We start from the raw sequence: 7766 nt of genomic DNA on the forward strand, positions 1-7766 counted from the left end.
TGTGACATTGGCTTATGATTTCTAGTTTATACGTTGCATAAAAATCTCTGATAAATGTGTGCATGAGAAAAGAACCAAGGACACACTACTTCAAATATTCCCGGTAAAACATTTCAGTAATTACAAATTCACCTCTTTTGTTGTTTTAGAAATCAATATTTTCTTATTGTTGTTTATGGAACTATCACAAAAAAAACAGTCGAATGTGTTGCTGAAGTCCAGATATAAATGTGTTTATCTTTTTTACACAGTTACATGACTTGATAAGTAAATGAGCTTGTTCATATGATATGTGTTTTTGTGGCATAGGTACTTAATGAATTCATACTAATTACAAACATGGAAACTGTGTAGTGTAGGGGCTATGCATAAAAATGGTGGAGTCATAGGGATTTGGGTTCAATCCACATTCCACTGTTTTCCAGTCGTGTGATATTGAGAAAATTATCTAACCTTTCGGAACCTCTATTCCCTTATCATTTTCATCTACAAAATAATAGAACCTACTCTAGATAGTGTTCGTGAAGATTAAATGAGCTAATATATGTCAAGAATAAAGGCCTAATACTATTAGCTATTGTGTTTAGTGATCATATCTTTAGTTATGTGTTCAATAATACTGACAAAAGAGATATCAAGTTCAATGGTCTGTGGTTTTCAAAACAGAAATATAATTTAATGGTTTTTATGGATGAATTTTCCTTCATTGAAACACATTGAGTTGAGGAATTGGGAAATAATTATCAGGTAAGCTTATACGACACACGATTATGATTAAGTTCCACTAATTTATATTTCTGCATTATGCTTCCTGTTAATTCCAGAGCATTATATTCATGCAGCAGTAGTAGGAAGCACTGATTTTTTAATGTCCATCTCTTGATAAAGCAATCTAATATCAGGAAGATTTAGTTATGTTCTTTTCTGTCATTTGATTATGTGATACTCTAATGTTAAGAAATCAAGTCTAGGTCTAGGAAATTTAGACAGATTACCTTTGATGTACAAAACGTATGTGTATATATGTGTATATATATGTACACACACACAGGATTTTATATATATATATGAAAATATATATATGTGTATATATATATAAAATATATATATATATATATATCTCCAGTAGTTGTGCCTGGCTTTCAGTTACTTTTGTGTTGAAATTTCCCATTATTCATGGCTTTTCCCAAGCACAAAATCCTGAGCCATGGAATATCAGGTAATGATACAATATCGTAATTGCAATTTGATTTCCACACTGTTCAGGAATCCACAGATTTATCTGAATTTTTTTCTCTCCTATAGTATTATTAAGTATTTCATCAGATATTTTAGGCATAGTAGCCGTAGTCTGGGGAGTGTCAGTGTGTCCAAATCCTTATAGTGATCCATGGGTCAAAGTAACATAAAAGAGGCTGTGGAAATTGCATCTCCATGATGATGATAATAAGCTTGTATGCTCATTCTGATTGTGATTCTGAGGAAACAAATTTTTCCTATGATGTCTCCTGACTGTCCATCCAATGTGCCTTATTTGTTCAAAAATACTAATATCTGAAACATCCCACATGGCAAGAAAGGAATCAGAGCATGAGCCATGTTCTGCTTCTTGGAGATATGGTTAATGAGAAAGGGTAGTGATGGGCAATAGCAACAAGGAACCTCTCAATGCAGATATAAAGTCCTGGATTCCCGGAACCACAGCTTCCACAGTTTGCCATTTCCATACATGCTTTTCATAAATAATGCCAACTTTTACCATCAAAGCAATAATTACTACTTGCCAAAAAGAAACAAAAAATACCAGCTTTACACAAAGAAATTTGCCAACATGTTGGATTGGGCTCAGTTCTTCCTTTAGATTTTTATAAAATAGTAGAAGACAATACATGTCAAACAATTGTGACATGTTGTTTATTATAACTAAATAAGTCTAAGTATATGAAAAGCTAATCATATATAGCAAGCAGTTCACAGATTAAAACAATGATGGTGGTGAATGGTCTGACAACTGTATACTGTAATATGCCTAGTTTGCCTAAACAGCAATACTTCTACCATAGACTATGGTAGACAGCAACATAAAGGAGGAAAATGTTTCAGCTGATCTTCAGCTTCAATAATTAGCACCAGATTTCAATAATAGTTAGTTAGATAATTGGTAAGGAATCTCATAAAGTTGTAAATGACATAAGCTTTATAGAATTCTCTGCAGGTATGCACATATATTGCAATGCTGGAGTATCCAATTATCTAAATTGTAAATGGGTACCATCCAAAGAATCCTTATGATTGGTTTTTGTAGTTTAGGTTGCATATAATGCACTAACTGTAGCAATATAACCCACAGTGATATAGGTATTGTCAACAGCAAAAACAATTCCAGCGATAAACCAAGCTTTTGGTGTGCATTTGAATCTCCAGTTTCTGTAGTCCCCACATTCATAAGGCAACCACAACCACTATGGACACCAGGTAGATGACTGCTAAAGTTCGAACCCACTGTCTCCAGTTCCTCCAGGTACAAGTGCAAAGCATGTTTTTGTACAAATCAGCTCTGAGTGGCAAGGGAAAGGAGCTTGAAGGAGATTGTAATGGGAACCCTGTCCTTTGTTTTGTCAACTCACATACTATGGAGAAAGAGCTGTTGTGTCATTTTACCAACAGCTTAAGCCACCTCCTTGGCCAGAACTGTGTTTGTGCTGCTGTTACTGCTGCAACTGAGGCCACTCAGGGTGCTACCTTGCACACTCCACTTCTGCCCCACAGCTACATGCCCGCTGGCTATTTTCTTTGAGGACTGAGATTCCTCCCTCTGGTGTCTCTTCACCCAATTCTGCTGGTAGATAAGGCCTCAGGATTTCCTCACTCATTCACATGGAACATCCCCTGTGATGGAACCCAAGGTCCAACCAGGACTTTTAATTTAATGTTTTTATTAATGAATGCATTAGATTACAACTTGGAAGAAATCCTGTATTAGTATCTCAACTGTCCTAAGAAGTGAGTTCTACAAGTTTCCACGAATAAACTTGATACTGAATCCCAAGGATACTTTACATATATTCATCATAAATGACTGCCTGCATTCTGAGTTTTGAGAGGTTCTGAAGTGCCTACCTACCTCCAAATATCTCTCACATCAGACTGCTGTAAAAGCTAAAATCAATACATTAGGACCACTGCTTTGGACAGCATATCTTTAGAAGGCCTAATATTAGTACTCAATTTTTATCAGGTAAATACATTCAGAGTACAGGATTGAAAAGAAAATTGAGGAGAAAACTTATTTTAGAAAGTTTGGAAGCAAATGGTGTTGACCCTAAGGTGAAACCAGACATCGTCTGCATGAGAATGGGGCACTGGGTTACCAAGTAGCTGAAAAGCTTCTTAATCTCTAAGGGTAAAAGTAAACCAGAAAATATCAAAGAAAAGCTAGTGTAGTTTAATGATCAGGGATGACAAATAGCATAAGAAAATTACTAGAGGGAAGTGGGTGGGTAAAAAAAACTTTATTTGCTTCATACTAGCCGTGCCTACCCCTACTCGTCACCCCAGTCTTTTGGGTATAAATACAATTACACTTGAATTTGCTTAAGAGGAAAACAATCAGTAGCACTATTTAGCTGTGCTATTAAAAAAAATCTTCTCTCAGAGTATGGAATAAAATAATTGGAAGAAGCAGCAATCTATATGAGCAAGCATCCTCTACAGGAGATAACACAGGAATAGACTTGGGGAGGAGTTTCCCAAGACTAGAGGAAGAATCACAAAGAGTTCACATGAAATGTCTTTCTTCTGAAGTGCTCAAAAGACTGTGTGAACACAAAATACCTTGGAGGATGGCTATCATGGTGTCCTCAGGGTCTTCATTATGAGGTGAATACATTTTTTCTGGTTTTGCCTTGTACTGAATTCCTTACTAGAATATATGGTCAGGTACTCAAGCTCCTGTGTATTGCTAATGTGCCTCTATACATAAATAATACAAATTGTATATGAATGCCAAAGTGCATGATTTAATTATATCTTTAATGTCTCATCATATATTTGAAGTTCATATCATTTCATTGGTTTTCTTTCCAATTTTTCCCTTGGGTTAAAGACAAAGTCTAATAATGGAAAATAATGAAATTTCCTTCAGTTGAGAATGTCAATGTGGTTGGTATTCAGAATGGGTTTTCTAAAGGGAAGAAATTAAGCATGGAACTTTTAGTAAGACAAATATTACTATATATTAAATCTGGACTAAAATTTAGATGCTACTCCTTAGCTCTTAATGGTACTTAACGTGGCTATTTTTCTACAGCATAAAGTAATGTGGTTGGAGGCAAGGTGGGATAAATATAAAATCTTTTAGCCAATTGAAAGATATATCCACACAGTGATATTTTTAGTTTCAATTTTTATGATTGTATATGTGTGCATGTGATTGTACGTGTGTGATGTAAATCATCCTTGCTACAGTACCTGCCTTGAAATTATTAGGTTGCCTTCCTTAACTCTCACTCTTAGTAGAGGTGATTCTGCTATAGGGCAGATTACCAATACAGCACTGCATCAACTAGCACTATTTGCTATGTCCATAGAGATATGTCATTACCTAAAGATCTCCAAAATGTCATTAACTAAAAAAGTTCAAGATATGGATATGAAAGATTAGCCAAATTTTAAAATATGTTTTCAGAATCCTCCATCCAGGAAGTTGGTCCTGTTATTATTATAATAACTGGGGCAAATATATCTATGCTTTCAGAAACTAGTGTGTAATATTTAGTTCACATAATGGATTATGACCTTTTCCTGAACCCTCTTCTTTCCCTTCCTACAAAATATAATAGGATTAAGAAATACCATATGTATTATTTTATACTGAGGAGCATTTCTTAGATATGCTAACAAAATGATGAAATTCTTTGCTTACAGAGTAACATCTTTCTGGCAGACTCTAATAGTGGTAAAATAAAACAAATTGCATCAACCTGTTCACTTTAGTGCAGTAGAAGATATATTTTTATCTTAATCCATTTATATAAATATTGGCAAACTTATGTAGGTAAACATTTATTGAGTAGGTAATCTGTGCCAGACACTGTTCTAGATCATATATGGGAATCATTAACCTGAATATGTTTACTAGAACATTCTATTATTAATAATGTCAGAGAAAAGAGGGAATACTGTATATAGTTTTGACTCTAACAGTGAGTCTATAGAACATGTAAGTTTATGTATACTAAATTATTTTATGTTTAAGATCACCAAACACTTCTTTATTGCCAAAGTCATGAGTAATTTTCAGTCTAATCTGCTGGCACACCATGATGTATACTTGTTATGGTACCATTTACCGGCTCCTCTCTTCAAGAAAATACTGCCCAGATGACTTATAGAACTGTGAGCTAAATAAATGCTTGTTGTCATAAGCTACTAAGTCTGGAGGGTTGTATGTAATGCAACAACAGTTATTTCAAGTTTGGGGCTATCCCTTGTGAATAGAACTGGTATAGACATTCTTGTATGATACGGTTTGTCTCTGTGTCCCCACCTGAATCTCATGTCAAATTGTAATTCCCAACAATGCGGGAGGGATCTAGTGGGAGGCCATTGACCATGGGGGCAGAATTTCCCCTTTCTCTTCTCATGAGACTGAGGGAGTTATCACGACATCTGTTTTTTTAAAAGTATGTAACACTTCCTCCTTTACTTTCTCTCTACTGCCACCGTGTGAGGATGTGCTTGCTTCTACTCTGCCTTCCACCATGATTGTAAGTTTCCTGAGGCTCCACAACCATGCCCCCCGTACAGTACAGGAACTGTGAGTCAATTAAACATCTTTTATTTATAAATTGTCCAGTCTCAGGTCGTTCTTTACAGCACTTTGAGAACTCACTAATACAGAGAATCAGTACTGACAGAGTGGCGGGTACTGCCATAAAGACACCTGAAGGTGTGGAAGTGACTTTGGAACTGAGTAAAGGGCAGAAGTTGGAACAGTTTGGAGGGACTAGAAGAAGACAGGAAGATGAGGGAAAGTTTGGAACTTCCTGGAGACTTGTTGAATGGCTGTGACCAAAATGCTGTTAGTGATATGAATGGTGAAGTCCAGGCTAAGGTGGTCTCAGACGGAGATGAAAAATTTATTGGGAACTGGAGTAAAGGACAATCTTGCTATGCTTTAGCAAAGAGACTGGTGGCATTGTGTCCCTGCTCTAGAGATCTGTGGCACTTTGAACTTGAGAGAAATGATTTAGGGTATCGAGTGGAAGAAATTTCTAAGCAACAAAGCATTCAAGATGTGGCTTGGTTGCTTCTAAAATCCTATGCTCATTTGTTTAAACAAATTACCTGAAACTAGAATTTAAAAGAGAAGTAGAGCATAAAAGTTTAGAAAATTTGCAGCCTCAGTATGCAGTAGAAAAGAAAAATCCATTTTCTGAGGAGGAATTCAAGGCTGCAGAAATTTGCATAAGTAAATAGGAGCTGAATGTTATTAGCCATGTCAGTGGATATAGTGCCTCCAGGGTATTTCAGAGACCTTTGCTGCAATCTTCCCATCACAGGCCTAGAGGTGCAGAAGAAAAAAAATGGTTTTGTGGGTCGGGGCCTTGCTTCTGTGTGCAGCCTTGAGACATGGTGCCCTGTGTCCTAGCTGCTTCAGCTTCAGCCATGGCTATAAGGGGTCAAGGTATACTTCAGGCCATTGCTTCAGACGGTGAAAACCCCAAGCCTTGGTGGCTGTCACTCAGTGTTGGGCCTGCAGGTATGCAGAAGGCAAAAACTGAAGTTTGGGAACCTCTGCCTAGAATTCAGAGGATGTATGGAAATGCGTGATTGTTCAGGCAGAAATCTGCTGCAGGGGCAGAGCCCTCGTGTAGAACCTCTGCTAGGGCAGTGCAGAGGGAAAATGGGGGTTCAGAGCCTCCACACAGAGTCTCCACTAGGGCATGGCCTAGTGGAGCTGTGGGAAGAGGTCCACTGTCCCCCAGGCCCCAGAATGGTGGATTCACTGACAGCTTGCACCGTGCATCTAGAGAAGCCACAAGCACTCAACGCCAGCCCTTAAAGGCAGCCATGAGGGCTGTACCTAAAGAACAACAGGACTGTAGCTTCCCAGGGCCTTGGGAGGCCACCCTTTGCATCAGTGTGGCCTGGATGTGTAACATGGAGTTAAAGGATATTATTTATAGCTCTATGACTGCCCTGCTAGGTTTAGAGGTTTATTTTGCTGTGGTTAGGGACCATGGCCCATGGCACAGCCTCAGGAGTTCCTGAGAACATGTGCCTAAGGTGATGAGTTACACCTTGGTTTTATACATGCTAGGGAGACAGAAGTTGCAGGCAAAGACATAAATAATATATGTAAGGTATACATATGTTATACCTTGATGTAAATAATTTATTTAAATTATACATTGGTTCCACCCAGAAAATTGGGACATCTTGAAGTGGTGGCTTCCAGGAAATAGGTGGATGTAAAGATTTTCTGATTCTTAATTCTCCCTGAAGAGCTGAATTCAGCATAAACAAATGCTTGAGTTTAGATATGGGAGTTGTGGAAATTAAGGTTTTTATCAGGTACATGAAGCCTCCATGTAGCAGACTCTAGGAAGAAAAGATGGTGAATGGCCCTTATCAGACCTTAAAAGATGTCAGAGTCGCTGGGAAAGACCTAGCAAGGGAAGAAGATTCTGTACGGAATGCAAATTTTTTCCCCCAAGGAACAGATTTGCAAGGCCATTTCAGCATATGTCAAGGAAATATAT

At 37.5% G+C, this 7766-nt stretch overlaps 1 pseudogene; it reads right to left on the reverse strand.

The window, feature by feature from the left end:
- Window positions 1–1262: 1262 nt before the first annotated feature.
- Window positions 1263–2550, reverse strand: LOC100423961 (transmembrane protein 184C pseudogene; annotated as a pseudogene).
- Window positions 2551–7766: the final 5216 nt, after the last annotated feature.

Source organism: Macaca mulatta, chromosome X, assembly GCF_049350105.2.
Source record: "Macaca mulatta isolate MMU2019108-1 chromosome X, T2T-MMU8v2.0, whole genome shotgun sequence".
Taxonomy (NCBI): Eukaryota; Metazoa; Chordata; class Mammalia; order Primates; family Cercopithecidae; genus Macaca; species Macaca mulatta.